This window comes from Pelodiscus sinensis, chromosome 30 (assembly GCF_052426305.1).
Source record: "Pelodiscus sinensis isolate ZL-2025 chromosome 30, ASM5242630v1, whole genome shotgun sequence".
NCBI classification, from domain to species: Eukaryota; Metazoa; Chordata; order Testudines; family Trionychidae; genus Pelodiscus; species Pelodiscus sinensis.
This window is the reverse complement of record NC_143081.1, coordinates 6,356,735-6,373,214: the sequence shown is the minus strand read 5'-3', so window position 1 is coordinate 6,373,214 and position 16,480 is coordinate 6,356,735. Positions and strand designations below refer to the sequence as shown.

Here is a 16,480-nt window from a genome sequence, read left to right as displayed (position 1 = left end):
ACTTTCCCTTAACCCCCCGCCCCTCGGGCAGCACTTGAGAGAGGCCCCTGGGTCTGTCTGCCGGCCGCTGAGCAGCTAAAGGGGCGGGTCTGGCTGCACAGGGGAGAGTGTGGACCAAGGGCAGTCAGGGGTGTGGCCCATCCGGAGGGGCGGAGCCGCGTGTGCACATATGCAGATGTGTGTGCGAGCGGAGCACTGTGGGAGTGGGAGCGGGCTGACGAGCGGGGCTCTAATTTGCAAGCGGGGCTCTGGGTGGGGTCTGGGGACAGGGGCGGGGCAGCTGACAGTAGCGGGAAGCGGTGCCGGCGGGGTTGGTTGGAGGTGGAGGTGGGAGCCACCGTGATGTGAGAGTTCGGGGCGCTTGAGGGCTGGCGGGGGCTCTGGGACAAGAGTTTATACTTACCTGGCAGGGGAAATACCACGCTCAGGAAGGTGGTTTTCCAGGGTGAGGCCCGCCCATTGCACTGCGGGTGCGCTGACTCCTGCGATTTCCTCGAATAGAGGAAACTCGACTGCACAATTTGTGGTAGCGGGGGACTGCGTGCGCGCTTTCCCCTGGTATAGTTGTTGAAAAAAAGACGATCCTGTTTTTGCAATGAAAAATTAAGCGACAGATTCCCCAAAAACCATTCCCTTCAGTGTGTAAATCAGAGTTAATGTTTGACGCTAGGAATTGTATTCGCTCAGCTTTGGAAGTTTATCATTCTGTTAAGTATGATCAGTTTATTTCCCCGCGGGGTTGGGCTTGTGTGACGTAGTGGGGGTACTTGCTGGGCTGTGGTGACCTCTGCTGTCTGGAGCAAGACCCAGCAGGGAAAACCTCATTATGCAAAGGTGACTCCATACCGGTTGAACCAGCCAACCCCCCATGGGGAGAAACAAAGGGAGGTGGAATGCTGCCCTGGCTGGGGGCAGGGCTTGGAGAGGGGGGGTTAGTTTCTGTCTGGAAAGCAGGGAAGAAGGAACTGGGGAGGGGGCTGGGATCCCCCCATCTCAAGGGGGCACTGAGGCCTCTTAGCCCCAGTTCCTGTAACCAGATTACATCTGTGCTATGCTGTATCGTGGAGAAGCAATAAACCACCCTCAATTCTACTGGCTGGTGCAGTCTGTTTGTGCCATTTCGGGGTGCAGGAGACGGGGGACCCCCCAACGCGCTGTCACAGCCTGAGACCAAGAATGGAACCTCTGCTGCTTTTCCTTGCCCTGCTCGCCGCCCCCAGCTGTGAGTGTCCGGGGGGGATGAAGGGGAACTAGGAACAGAGCCCTGGATTGGTTAGGGGGTTAGTATTGTCTTGGCTTGTTTTCTCCTTTCCTAGGTGTCCTAGCTCAGGTGCGACTGGTCCAGTCGGGCTGGGGGGCGGCGAAACCCGGAGAGACCCTCACCCTGAGCTGCGCTGTCTCTGATACTGTGGATAGCGGCGCTGGCTGGAACTGGATCATGCAGCCTGCAGGGAAGGGGCTGGAGCGCATGGGGCAGAGGTGCTATGACAGCAGAAACGAGGACTGGGAACCAGCCTACGCCCCCTCCCCCCAGGGCCGAGTCACAATCTCTGCAGACACCGCCAGGAACAAGGTCTGGCTGCAGCTCCGCGCGCTGACACCTACAGACAGCGCCCCCTAGTGCTGTGCCAGAGACACAGTGACACAGGGCAGAGCCGGGCCCGCTCTAACAAGGCGAAGCGGGTTTTCAACAGTGCGGAGACCCTGGGGACTGGGCCATTGGTCACACTGGGGGGCGGGGCTCTGGCTGTCAGTCTCCATTGCCTTTACCGGGGGTTGTTGCTCACAAAGCTCCCGTGTATGTGCCGGACTCAGGGTCCAGCAACCCCACGAGAATGGCCCGGCTCAGAGTCACGTAACATTTCCCGATCCCCTCCCAGGCCTACAAGGCACCGCCTCTGCGCCCCTGCGCCCACCAGTGTGAAGCGCTCGGAGCCCATTTAAAGTGTCACAAACCCTCCTGGCCAGCGAGTGGTTATGGGGAAAGAACAGCGGGCAAACCCTCCAGAAACGGAGCCTCTTGTCCCTGGGAATACCAGGCCGAGATTTGCAAACTTCTCCTGGGGATCTGGGCGCCAAGGACCCTCTCCCTTAATAAGGCAATAGAAACATGTAACCGCCCACTTCGCTACCTACCTGTGCCTCCAATTGATAATCAATAACCAATAAGCGGAGGTCAATAATGCATCAGGGGTAAGTGTTTGCGGGTTGGAACAGGGAAGGGTGCGGAATAACTGGAGTCCCAGGGCCCAAAACTCAATTTCTTCGGCGCCTGCTTTGCTCACACGAATAAACCAGACACTAATGGGACAGACTGGAGTGGGGTGAGAGAGTTTAATTCCCTGCGGGCTTTCGTGTTTTCCTCCTTTGCAGCGACGGAGCAAAGTGTGTGTGAGAGAGAGACAGAGAGAGAAGGTCCAGGAAGGGCACGAGGAGGCAGAGGGGCCTTTTGATCGGCTCCTTCTCGCTCCTCCCTTAGGCGCTGCCTCCTTATGCAAATCCCTGCGCCGGGCTCTGGGCTAAAGTAGCGGCCCCCGGGAGCTCACAACCACCGTGTCCCCATCCGCCGAGCTGCCTCCTCCTCCTGCACCATGAACTCCCCGCTCCTCCCGCTGCTCCTCCTGGCCCTGGCCCCAGGTGAGTCACGGCTGGAGGCAGTGGGAAGCGGCGCGAGTTCGGGAAGGAGGCAGGTGAGTTGGAGTCTGACCGATCCCTGCTTTTCCCAGGTGCCCGGTCCCAGCTCCAGCTCCAGGAGTCCGGCCCGGGCGTGGTGGAGGCCGGAGAGACCCTCTCACTCAGCTGCTCTGTCACCGGGGGCACCATCGCCGGCAGCTACGGGCGGGCCTGGATACGGCAGGCTCCGGGCCAGGGGCTGGAGTGGATGGGAGTATGGAGCGGGAGTTCAGATATAAACTACAACCCGTCCCTGGAAGGCCGCATCACCATCCTCGTGGCTTCTTCCAACACCAAGTATTATCTGCGGCTCAGCTCGGTGACAGCTGCAGACACCGCCACGTATTTCTGTGCCAGAGGCTCCACAGTGACACGGAGCGAAGCAGGGACCAGCACAAAAAGGGGAAGCGGATTCTGAGCAGGGCAGTGAAGCCAGAGCAGCGGGGAGAGCCGAGCCCAGAGCCCCTCCCCTCCCCACACTGACAGGGCTGAATTCTCCAGAAGGGAGCAGCCGGAGCCTCCCCCCATCCTCCCCTCCCGTACACACCCACCGGCACCCGGCCCGTTCTATTGGCCCCGCCCCCCCCCCCCCCATTGCTTTGCCGCTCTCCACAAACCACCGCACCGCTGTAGGGAGGGTGGCTGTGTGTGTCCATTAGCGGCCATGGCTGGGAGGGGGCAAAGAGGCGACACGTCGACCTCGCTGAGCAACTCCAGTATTTCAGAAAACTGTGTTATTGTCAAGACGACCGAGTGGCGTAAGGCACCAGAAGCAAGAGTGGGTGATTTCGTCGCCAGAAAAAGATAGGGGATCAAATCCCCCTCCCCGACATGGCTTTTGTTTTCGATGTGGAGAAGCGACCTCACTTCAGTGGCCCCCTCCCCCAAGCACTTCGGGCTTCCCTTACAGTAGCGGCAAAAGAAGTTAGAGAGACTTCAAAGATCTTCAGCCAATTCAGGGCACTTGGATGGTGCATTCTGGTTTCACTTCGAGTGGGTCTGGAAGTCTTGAGGGAAATGGGGAATTTCTGCACTTTGGAAACAGAATTCTCGTCCATAAACTAGAACAGTTGAACACAGATTCCCAACAGGGCGCGTGGCTAAGCCTGCTTAAAAGGCTTCCTTGTAAGCGGGAAATCCTGGTTTCAACTCCCAGAGGTGACTTTTTGTGGCCTTTACTCTTCTCTGCTCCCCTTTCCCAATGTCCTTCTGAGGAAAGGAAGAGGCCTCCACTAGCCACCCAAATAATGGCTTGTTAAGCAAAAGTTTTATTGGAGAGGAGCATTGGGAAGAATGAAACTACAAGTCTGGAGCTAGTGAGGAGGCTGCTGGGACTGGCCTTGGCAAGGTAGGGCTCTGACTGCAAGTGCTGGGAGAGGAGAGCTAGAGTCACATCCCTTGTGATTCTCTGGGGGTGTCAGTGCCCTGAGAGCGCAACCTCTGCATATCAGGCAGCGATGGGGAGTTACTGTCCTCTCGCCTCCCTTTGGATGGTCAATGGTGCGACGATGCGTCCGGATTTTCCCATCTCCTGAACCACTGAAATGGCACGAACGGACTCTACCAGCCAGTAGAATTGAGGTAGTTTATTGCTTCTCCAGGATACAGCACAGCACAGATGGAATCTGGTTACAGGAACTGGGGCTAAGAGGCCTCAGTGCTCCCCTTGAGATGGGGGAATCCCAGCCCCCCTCCCCAGCTCCTTCTCCCCTGCTTTCCAGACAGGAACTAACTCTCTTCCAGCCCTGCCCCCAGCCATGGCAGCATTCCTCCTTCCTTTGTTCCTCTCCATGGGGGGTATCTGGTTCAACAGGTTTGGCATCACCTTTGCATAGTGAGGTTTTCCCTGCTGGGTCTTGCTCCAGACAGCAGAGGTCACCACAGCCCAGCAAGTACCCCCACTACGTCACAGTCCTTTGTAAAGTCCCTGTGAAACCTTCCCATGAACTCCAGTGCGGGGCAGCCAGCATTTATCACCGTCCCCAGCTAAAACAGCAATGGCAGGCGAAGGCCCCTGACCTTCCTCACGCTGGTTTAACTCCTCAGGCCGCCCGCAGGATCAGTACAATCAGACACTTTGGGGAAGAGCCATGGAACTGACCAGGCCGCTTCTACCAGCCTGCGTGTTCCCGGTGTTTTCTGCCCCACGCGCAATTGCTCCCACTGTGGGGGACGCACCAAAATCAGCTCCGGCTTTGCCTCCCGCGGGACACAGACTCCGGCCCCAGCCCAGAACGTTCAGTCTCGGGGTTCTGACCCCCAGGGCCTGGCACAGCGGGGCGCGTGCGCTACCAGCTGGGCCCCAGGGAACTCGAAGGGACTTTCCACCTCGGGCCCTGCCAGGGCTGGGGAACCTTTTCATACAGGTGTTCGCTCGAGTGAACCAGGCCACCCACCGGCATGTTTCCCAGGGGGAGGCACATCCATCAGTTGCTGCACTAGGGAAAGGCCCAGGGGCAAATGAAGGCAGCGCAAGGGTTCGTTCTGCGCATGTCAGGGATTTCTCCATCCCACCCGAGAGGCCCATAAGCCACCAGCGGGTTTGATCTCAGTAGATGGGCTGTGAGATACACTCATGTCCCCCTCCCCCTGTGCATCAGATCTGAGCACCTTGGGCATTTACTGCGGCTACCTTCACTGCACCCCGCTGAGCCGGGAAACTCCCGTTGTCCCCCATTTCACAGACTGAGGACTGAGTTGAGCTCCCGGGTGCTTGACAAAGCCGCACCTGATTCCTCGATACTTGCAACAATCCGGCGCCAGGCGCCTTTCACCGGGGGACACAGGGAATCTGGGACAGAGCAGGGAACCGAGCCTGGCCAGGCAGGATGCCAGGTGCGCCCTGTCCCTGAGTGACCCTCCGTCGCTCTCTCCTGCCCCTGTCTGAGTCCCCGGGCCGGTGACCTGGGCTCCCTCAGTGAGGAGGTTTTATGTATCGCAAGGAAGTGATATGCAAACGGGCTGAGTTTCGCGTTTAAATCTCTCTCTCCCTCCGCCCAGGCTGCACTCAGTTCCCCTCTGTATGTGCAGTGACCAGCCAGTCCCCTGAGAACTTCCTCCTCCAGCGCCAGGGACAATGGGACTTTGGCTGCTTCTAGTTTTCCTCGCTGCGGCTTGGGAAGGTATTTTTCTCCTCGATACCCCCACGGCAGGGACAAGGGATAGTTCCGTGGGACGGGATTTATAACACTGCTTAATTCTGGGGCCTCACCTTCTTCATTGGACAATGCGGTTCATGCGGCTCCTTTTACTCCTGCTGATTTTAATTCGCGGCTTCAATCCGTTCCTATTATTTTAATTTCCAATTTCCCTGTTTCCCTTCTCCCCAGGGGCCCGCTCGCAGGTGGTTCTGACCCAGTCGGGCCCAGCGCTGAAGAAGCCCGGAGAGGCCCATAAGCTGCAATGCGCCACCAGCGGGTTTGATCTCAGCAGCTACTGGATGAACTGGGTCAGGCAGCAGCCGGGGAAGCGGCTGGAGTGGGTGGCTACTTATTACGACGAGGGGAACACCAAGTACTACGCCGCCTCCGTGCAGGGCCGCTTCACAGCCTCCAAGGACAGCGCCAGCTTCTACCTGCAAATGACCAGCCTGAGAGCGGAGGACAGCGCCGTGTATTACTGCGCCAGGGGCACAGCGAGGGGAAGCGAATCTGAGCTCGCACAAAAACCTCCCCCTGCAGGGACCCGGCGGGATTTCCTGGGGGCGGCGCTCACGCCCCGCACAATAACACGGACACTGCTCTCCCTCCTCTCACCCCATCTCAGACCGGCCCGCGCCCAGCTGGGAGGGGAGACAGGCGCTGCTGAGCACAGCACCCTAGGGAGCGCAGGGAGCGGATGCCCAGCGCCTGTTTCCCGGCGCAGGGAGAACGAACAGCTGCATCCGGCCTCGGGTTGCGGCTACCCCAGTGACTCTCTGCTCAGACCCTGCCCAGTATGAGGCTCCCGCCTCCTCCCAGGGAAGGCAGCGGGAGAAGCGGGGCCCTTAAGCAACCAGAGGGCGGGCTGAGCCCTGAGGCTGGGTGACAAGCAGGGTGGGCTCACTGATCCCTGAGGCTGCTCCCGCCTCCCAGCCCATTGACAATTGTCTGGATTAAACCCCGCCCTTGTGCTCCAGCCCCTGAGCACCTGCTGCCTGCGGCATTTCAGGGCGTAGCCTTAAGGGAGAATGGGCAGGAATGTGTAGAGGTTTCCCTGCCTCTGTCAGGGGCTGGGCATGGGTGACAGGGGAGGGATCACTGGACGATTCCCTCTTCTGTTCCCTCCCTCTGGGGCAACTGGGATTGGCCACTGTCGGAAGACAGGGCACTGGGCTGGATGGACCATTGGTCTGACCCAGTCTGGTGATTCTTATGTTCTAAAGACTGTTTTCTCTCTATAATTGCCTGTATAGAGAGGGTGTTGAAAACAATAAGCAGAAGGTGAAGAGGGATATAACAGTTCCATGAAATAGATTTTTTTTTCATACAATTAGCCCCACTCAGCACCTGAAGGTGTTTCATTTACAGTCACACAGGCCTACAGACACCTGCAGGGTTGCAATTCCTGCGTGTAGACTGTTAGGGCACTCACTGTGACATGGTGGGAGTGCTGTCAGCTCTGTAACCAGGGGTTCCCCTGCGCTGTGATGGGAGATTCTTACTGACTCACCCACATGTGTATTGGCCAGACACCTAGGCCCAGCCTGAGCAGTTAGTAAAACTCTTTCCAGGGAGAGAGACAAAGGAAGGGAGGCAGAGATGAACACCTGGCTGGGAGGCAGGGTCTGGTAGCCAGGCAGTTTCTGGCTGGGAAACAAGAGGGAACAAGAGCCCCGTAGTTGACTCCCTCCGTCGCTCAGCCGAGATCCGGTCTCTGCGCGGTTCCCTCTCTCTCCGGGACTCCCGTTCACACCCGGACCGGCTCTCCGTGAACTCATCCTCCAGTCTCCCGGCCTCCTGGGGGTTCTCTGGTCTCCGGTCCTTGAGCCACAGCCTCAGTTTGGGTGGGCACGCTTCATAGAACTGCTCCATCATGACCAGCTTGAGCAGCTCCTCTGCGGTCTGGGCTCCGACTCCAGACACCCACTTGCGGCCGTATTGCGCCAGGCGGGAGGCCAGGTCCACATAGGTCTCCCATGGCCCTTTCTGTACCCCCCGGAACTTCTTCCTGTACATCTCGGGGGTCAGCCCGAACTTGTGCAGCAGGGCCTCCTTGACTCGGTTGTAATCCCCTGGCTGTAGGTCCTCCAGCTGACTGAGCACTCCGGCCGCCTCCTGGTTCAGTGCGGGGATGAGCTCTTGCAGCCAGTCAGCTGGGGGGACGCGTTGCAGTCCACAGGCCCTCTCAAAGGCACTGAGGAACCCGTCTATGTCACCCATGTCCTTCAGTTGGGCCTTGGTTGCTTTCTGCACAGGCAAGCCCCTCTCTCTGCACAGCCCCACCAGCTCTGCCTTCAAGAGTCGGGCGTAGGCCATCTGCCCGCTGGGCCCCTCGGTGCAGACTCACCAGTCTAGTGCTGCAGCGCCCCACGATTCCCAGGAACCGCTTCGCTCTGTCTCCAGCACGCCTGGCTCCAGGGCTCTTGCTTCTACTGCGCCTTGTCGCTTGCCGCTGGGAGCTTCATCCACGGGGTGCAGTGCATCCCACTTCTGACACCAGTGTGACGGTGCGTTGGGGGTTCCCCGTCTCCTGCACCCCGAAATGGCACAAACAGACTTCACCAGCCGGTGGAATAGAGGAAGTTTATTGCCTCTCCAGGATACAGCACAGCACAGATGTAGTCTGGTCCCATAGCTGGGCTAGGATGCCTCAGGCCCCCTTGAGATGGGGGAGACTGGGCCCCTAAACTCCAGCCCCTTCTCCTAGGCTCTCCTCCATGCTCTCTCACAGTAACTAACTAAATTCCCTTGCAGCCCTGCCCCCCCCAGTCAGGGCAGCATTCCACCTTCCTTTGTTCTTCTCCATGGGGGGTGTCTGGCCACTGGTTCAACAAGTTTGGCATTCCCTCTGCCTAGCGAGGTTTTCCCTGCTGGGTCTTGCTCCAGACAGCAGGGGTCACCACAGCCCAGCAAGTACCCCCACTACATCACAGTACGCTGGTCACCACCCGTAGCCAGAGCAAGCGAGGGGCTGGTGGCCCGGAACTCGAGGAGGTTCCCCAACAGGGGGCCCAGGGCCCCGTCCCAGCAGACCTAGAGTTGGACCTAGGCAGTGGGGGGAACCACGGCCCTGTCCCAGCCCCAGCCGCTGAATTCCAGGCGGAGGTGCGAGCGGATCCCTCCTTGCAGGCCCTGAGGGACCGGGCTGACCTGGGTGCCGCGCAACCCCTAGGGGGAGATTGCCAGGAGAAGTTCCGGTGGGATAGGGGATTTCTGTACCGGGAATGGCTTTCCCCCGGGACGGTAGGCAAGTGGGGGCTCCAGCGGCAGCTGGTGGTTCCCCACAGGTATCGCCGCAAGCTGCTACACCTGGCCCATGACATCCCGTTCTCGGGACACCAGGGGATCCGGCGCACGCGGCTGAGGCTGCTCCAAAACTTCTATTGGCCGGGGATGTTTGCAGCTGTCCAGCGGTACTGCCGGTCCTGCGACTCCTGCCAACGGGTGGGGAAGGCCCAAGACAGGAAGAAAGCTGCATTGAGACCCCTGCCCATCATAGAGGAGCCTTTCCAGAAGGTGGCAATGGATATTGTGGGGCCCTTCAGCAGAGCGACCCGGACAGGGAAGAAATACATCCTGGTGGTGGTGGACTTTGCCACCCGCTACCCCGAGGCCGTGGCCCTGCCCTCCATCGAGGCAGACACGGTGGCAGACGCACTGCTGACCATTTTCAGCAGGGTGGGGTTTCCCCAGGAGGTTCTCACGGACCAGGGATCCAACTTCATGTCGGCCCTGCTCCGGTGCTTGTGGGAGAAGAGTGGGGTGCAACACACCTGGGCCTCAGCGTATCACCCCCAGACCAACGGGTTGGTGGAGAGGTTCAATGGGACTCTGAAGCAGATGCTACGGACCTTTATGCACAAACACCCGCAGGACTGGGACAAGTACCTACCCCACCTGCTGGTTGCGTACAGGGAAGTGCCCCAGGAGTCCACGGGGTTCTCGCCGTTCGAGCTGTTATATGGGAGGCGAGTGAGGGGCCCCCTGGACTTATTGAAAGACGAGTGGGAGGGGAAGGTCTCCCCGGAGGGTGAGCCGGTCGTGGAATACGTCCTGACATTCCAGGAAAGACTTGCCGAGCTCATGGGCCTGGCCAGAGAGAACCTGAGCAGGGCCCAGAGGAAGCAGAAGGTCTGGTACGACCGCAATGCACGGGCCCGCGCCTACGCTACCGGGGACCAGGTGATGGTCCTGATCCCCGTGCGGAAGAACAAGCTGCAAGCCGCCTGGGATGGCCCCTTCAAGGTGGTTAAGCACCTGAACGAGGTGAACTACGTGGTGGAGCTGACGGGCCGGACGCGCGGCCAGCGGGTATATCATGTTAACATGATGAAGCCGTACTGGGACAGGGAGAACTTGGTGCTGGCCGTGTGTAAGCCCTGGGAGGAGCAGGGGGAGGATCCCCTGGTGGGCCTGTTCCCTGGGACCGGAGAGGACTCTTCGCTGGAGTCAATTTCCCTCTCGGACCAGCTCACCTCGGCCCAGCAGGCCGAGATCGGGGAGGTGCTGCGCTCCCACCAGCAGCTGTTCTCCAACAAGCCGGGTCTCACCAACCTGGCTGTCCACCGGGTGCAGACGGGCACTCACCCCCCGGTGCGCTGCGCCCCATTCAGGGTCACAGGGAAAACAGCCAAGGACCTGGAAAGAGAGGTCCAGGACATGTTGGCCCTGGGGGTGATCCAGCCGTCCTCCAGCCCCTGGGCCTCTCCCGTGGTGCTGGTTCCCAAGAAGGACGGGTCGATCCGGTTCTGCGTGGACTACCGGAAGCTCAACGCCATCACGGTGTCCGACGCCTACCTGATGCCAAGGCCCGACGAGCTCCTGGACAAGCTGGGGGGAGCTCGCTATCTCACCACCCTGGACCTCACCAAGGGCTACTGGCAGGTGCCGCTAGACCAGGAGGCCAGACTGAAATCGGCTTTCATCACGCCACTGGGGCTCTATGAGTTCCTGGTCCTGCCCTTTGGCCTCAAAGGGGCGCCGGCCACCTTCCAGCGCCTGGTGGACCAGCTGCTGCGGGGAATGGAGAACTGTGCCCTAGCGTACATCGATGACATCTGCGTCTTCAGCCAGTCCTGGGAGGACCACGTGGCCCAGGTCAGCCAGGTACTGGATCGGCTGAGGGAGGCTGGGCTGACCGTAAAGGCTGGGAAGTGCAAGGTTGGAATGGCCGAAGTGTCCTACCTGGGCCATAAGGTGGGGAGTGGCTGCTTGAAGCCAGAGCCGGCCAAAGTGGAGGCCATCCGGGACTGGCCTGTGCCCCAGACCAAGAAGCAGGTCCAGGCTTTCATTGGGATGGCGGGGTACTACCGGAGGTTTGTGCCCAACTTCAGCTCCATCGCTGCCCCGATCACAGAGCTGTGCAGGAAGGGGAGGCCAGACAGGGTGGTCTGGACGGAGCAGTGCCAGAGGGCTCTCTGTGCACTGAAGGGAGCCCTGGCCAAGGCCCCAGTGTTGGTAAACCCAGACTTCGACAAGCCCTTTATCGTGTTTACGGATGCCTCGGACACCGGGCTGGAGGCGGTGCTGATGCAGGCAGACGAGAAAGGGGAACGTCACCCCATCGTGTACCTGAGCAGGAAGCTGCTGCCCCGGGAGCGGAGCTACGCGACCGTAGAGAGGGAATGCCTGGCCATGGTGTGGGCCCTGCAAAAGCTGCAGCCGTACCTGTTTGGCCGGCGTTTCACGGTGTTCACCGACCACTGCCCCCTGACCTGGCTACACCAGATGAAAGGGACGAACGCCAAGCTGCTGCGGTGGAGCCTGCTCCTGCAGGACTACGACATGGAAGTGATCCACGTCAAGGGGAGCGCCAACATCATCGCCGACGCGCTGTCCCGTAGCGAGGGGCCCGAACTTCCCCAGGTCACGAGCGGAGTGACCCTGCTCAGTTCGCTCTCGGAGGGGGGAGAACTGTGACGTAGTGGGGGTACTTGCTGGGATGTGGTGACCCGTGCTGTCTGGAGCAAGACCCAGCAGGGAAAGCCTCACTAGGCAGAGGTAAGACCAAACTTGTTGAACCAGTGGCCAGACACCCCCCATGGAGAGGAACAAAGGAAGGTGGAATGCTGCCCTGGCTTGGGGTGCAGGGCTGGAGGAGGCTGGGTTAGTTCCTCGCTGGAAGGCAGGGTATAAGGAGCTGGGGAGGGGGCTGGGACTCCCCTATCTCAAAGGGGGGGCACTGAGGCCTCTTAGCCCCAGTTCCTGTAACCAGATTACATCTGTGCTGCGCTGTGCTGGAGAAGCAATAAACCACCCTCAATTCCACTGGCTGGTGCAGTCTGTTTGTGCCATTTCGGGGTGCAGGAGACGGGGAACCCCCAACGCGCCGTCACACCATGCTTTCCCAGCAGTGGTTCATCCATGGTGGGGTCCATCCCTGCAGAGCTGAGGTGCCTGGAGATTGAGCTGAGGCTAAAGGAATTAGACAGTGGTAGAGAGGAGTGCCAGGAATGAGAGAAGGAATGCCAGGACCAAGAGAGACAGCGGCAGCATGAGCTGGCCATGGTGGAGCAGAGAAGCTGAGGGGTACCAGCTGCAGTGAGTGGGGAGGACCCCAGGGAGTGAGGGGTGGCCAGACTCTTGGAGAAACTCATTCCGTGGGACTCCCCTGCCTGCTACTCCTGTGGGCCACAATGCTGCCCCTGGTAATGTGCTGCCCAAAGCACCTGCTTCCTTGGCTGGTGCCTAGAGCTGGCCCGGCCTGGCTCTTATGGGATAGCAGGAGTTCTTGATCTAACAGACTCACAGAGGCACGTACAGACAGACTCACAAACAGAAACACTCTACACACCTCTCCAGAACAAGGTCTGCCTAGTGTCCCACAATACACTGTCCCGAAGCTCTGCCATGAACCATAAATTCTGACCAAATGTAGGCCTTTATAATCCGGCCTAACATGGGACTCTCATGAAAGAGAAATAATATAAGGGATGGCTCAGGCATGGAAAGTGGTACAGAAATAATATGAAAAAGCTAGCACGCGGAGATGTGCGTCAATGTGATCTCAGTACACAAAGGTGCACACAGACGCACTACCTCCAATAGGGGGCGGCACACGGACAGAAAGAGAGAGCGAGTCTCACAGACACGTCGAACTGGGCTCTGCCCCTTCCACGGGGTCCATCCGTGACAGACACAAGCACCCGCCCCACACACGCCTACCCGGAGAGAAAGCAATTCCCGTCTCCTCCGGCAGAGAGCAGGAACTGTCCGCTAGAACTCGCTGCTGCCTCGTGGCCCGGCCGCTCTCGGTGCTGGGCGGGGAGTCAGATGAAGCGGTTCTAGTGGTCACTGAGAAACCCGTAACTGGAAAGGGACAGAATCGAATTCCCTTCACACTCCCTGGGTACAGTGAAAGCTCTTTGGGGCATAAACTCCGAAGCAGCGATAGCACGGTAGTGGCTCCTTCTCCATCACACAATGCCAGCTGAATCCCTGAACATCTCCGCTGTATTAAGCAGGTGCAGCAGGAAGGTGGGATTCAAACCCCCAACAGCGTAGCCACAAGATACTCAGAAAAACGGTTCCCTCTGAAGGGCTCCAATGAACCCGAATTGAGTCTGAGTCACACGCTGGGACATGCATGGGAGTATGGCTCTATTTCCCACCACACACCGCTCCCTGCCTAGTGCTCCACTCTGTTTATACTCACCGCATGCAAATCCCTGCCCCGGAACTGCCTGCTTAAACACCAGCCCCTTAGTCTCTGCCCAGACACAGCCCTGCCCGCTGGGGAGTTCCGCTCATTACATGAAAACTAGAATGAAGTTTCTGTGGCTTTTCCTTTCATTGTTCTCGGCTCCCAGCTGTGAGTGTTTTAGAGAGAATTGGGGACAGCGTCAGAGACTCAATGAGTGGCTGTGACGGCGCTTTGGGGTTTTCCCATCTCCTGCACCCACGTAATGGCACAGAAAGACTCCACCAGCCAGTAGAATAGAGGGAGTTTATTGCTGCTCCAGGATACAGCACAGCACAGATGTAATCTGGTTACAGGGCCAGGCCTAGGATGCCTCAGTCCCCCTTGAGTAGAGGGAGCCTGGGCCCCTAAATCCCAGCCTGTTGCCTAGGCTGCTTCCTCCATGATACCAGCTAGCAACCTAACTAACTCACTCTTCCAGCTCTGCCCCCAGCCAGGGCTCCACTCCCCTTCTTCCCATTGTTCCGCTCCCTGGGGGATAACTGGTCAGACAGGTTCCAAGCCCCCTTGCATAATGACTCATTGGGATCTTACCGTGGGCACTGAGGGGTAAGGCGTCTGGGTTGCGACTTGAGAGTCAGACGCCGGGATTTGTTCCTGGCTCTGTCACTCCCCTGTTGCTGCGAAAGTCCCTGCCTCGCTCTGTGCCTCTATTCCTCCCCGCCCCTTTTTCTTATGGAGAATGGGTTTGCAAAGCTGAGCAAAAGATTCTGGATTCTCAGTTCCCCAATGCAGCAATGCCGGGTCACTTGGAATCTCTCCGTCCAAATAGCTCGAAACCCCTGGTCTGTAGCTGCCTGGGGAATCAGACAGGCACCGGGTGGGATTCTCAGAATCAGCTAGGTGTCTAAATCACATAAATCTCAGTATAGGTTGGGTGTCCCAGTTTTCTTAAAAATCCCACTATGCACAAACCTACTTTTTTATCTGCCTCAATAGTTACAGAAAATGGGCCCCGATACATAAAGGCCCCAGGCATATAATCCTGAGCAGGGTCCCATAAATCCTAGGGATGTCCCAAATTCTTCTATGAGAGTCCTACATTAGCCAGAAGCCCCCAAAGTGCAAAAGGGGGATGCCACTGTGTTTGTCCACTGTAGAGAAGGGGGACTCGATGTATATCAAACTCCTCTTACTAATTCAAACAGACTAGATTAATTTCATTCTGTTAATAAGATCTCCCTGCACACGCCCTCAATCGGAAAGACTGCATGGATGGATGGATGGATGGATTATTATCATTCCCTGAATTTAATACGGTGCCAGAGTGTTTATGGGCACACATGCACATACACGTGCGTTTACCTGCAAATATTTATGTGATTATTATACCTCAAGAAGAATAGTTTCATGAGCTTGGAGTGGTATATCCATGGATCACAACAGGAATGGAACAGGAAAAAGGAGAGTCAGAATCCAATGGGGGTGTGTACTTTGGTGTAACACCACAGGATCAAAATTGCTCTTGTTCACCTGTTACGGGAGAAACACATGGGCCTGTAAGAACTCAGCACTGGCTCAGTGCATGTCTCAGCCAGCGCTACAACTCCGCCAGCCTGGCCTGCGACATCGCTGATTGCTAACGAAAAACACAAGAATGAAGCCTGGGAGTTTCAAAAGCAACGTAGGGCCTGAGTTACAAAGTATTTAGGTACTTAGAGGAGTTTGAAAATTGACAACCTTCCAAAAGTCTGGTCCGAAGTATTTGCAGATGCAGAAAAACACGAAGCATTTACAACAGCACTGAAGTACTTTAGACTCCTTTCTCCCATTGAGACTCAGGTACCTAACTTGCTTAAGGATATTTGCATTTCCCAGTGGACACCTAACTACATCTGTACAAACAAACACCTCGTAAGTATGTAGCATAATCCTCATTGAAAGTCAAAGGAATTTCTCCAAAACTACACAAGTCCTTCAGACAATCCAACATGGAGACCTTTTAGTCTGTGTAGAAGTGTTGGGCACCATAAAAACCAAGGGGAGGTGCAGGTACTTAGTGCATCTGAGGACACATTTTGAAAGTATTTAGGTTCATACTGGGGTTTTCAAACTTCATAGAGGGGCCTTTTTCCCCATTGAAAGCAAGGATGTTGAGCCCTGTGGTGATTTTGAAGATAACCTGTGGGAACATAAGCACCTTTATACCTGTGACTTGATTCGAATGTTTCAAAATTGACTTGGCAAAACAGAATTGTCTCCATATTTTTAAGGAAAAACGAACGAAGGAAATAACTTAATGATAGATTTAAATATATTCCCTTCTTTCCCTTTGCAAAAGAATCACTATAGTCACTCAGTGGAAAAGAAAAGAAAAGAAAAGAAAAGAAAAGAAAAGAAAAGAAAAGAAAAGAAAAGAAAAGAAAAGTCTGGTCAGGTGTGAATCAACTAAACTCAGACAATGCGAGCTAGGGCAGCAGTAGTAACTCGTTCGATACTTTTCATCATTTCTTAGGGTAACAATAGCTCTCAAACTGCTTTCCAAAGAAAGTAATTCTAGAGATGGGAAAAGTGAAGGACAGAAACCCAAGGTCAGCAGCAGCAGAGCCAACAACAGACTGCAAGTCATTGGCGTGTCAATTCAGTGGCTTTATCCACTAGACCATACTGCCTTCTTTGTGGCTTTTATGGTCCTTCCTCGGGTTTCTGGACAAGGCCTTGGTTAATGCAGGCTGAGCCTCCTACAAGGTGCATTTACGCAAGAATAGTGATAGAAATGTAGCCCTGTTAGTCTGGTGTAGCTGAAACAAAATACAGGCCTATGTAGCACTTTAAAGACTAACAAGATGGTTTATTAGATGATGAGCTTTCGCGGGCCAGACCCACTTCCTCAGATCAAATAATGGAAGAAAATAGTCACAACCATAAATACCAAAGGATACAATTTTTAAAAAATGAACACACATGAAAAGGACAAATTCTGTTCTGTAATGTGATTTGTCCTTTTCATGTGTGTTCATTTTTTTTA

General features: G+C 56.6%; 1 non-coding gene and 1 pseudogene across 1 annotated transcript; both read left to right on the top strand.

Annotated features, from left to right (window-relative positions):
• Window positions 1-395: 395 nt before the first annotated feature.
• On the top strand, window positions 396-558 carry LOC149521067 (U1 spliceosomal RNA). Its single transcript, XR_016348133.1, has one exon. It is a non-coding gene; the product is annotated as a U1 spliceosomal RNA (small nuclear RNA).
• A 618-nt stretch (window positions 559-1,176) lies between these two features.
• Window positions 1,177-3,091, top strand: LOC112547068 (immunoglobulin heavy variable 4-59 pseudogene; annotated as a pseudogene).
• The last annotated feature ends 13,389 nt before the right edge of the window (window positions 3,092-16,480 follow it).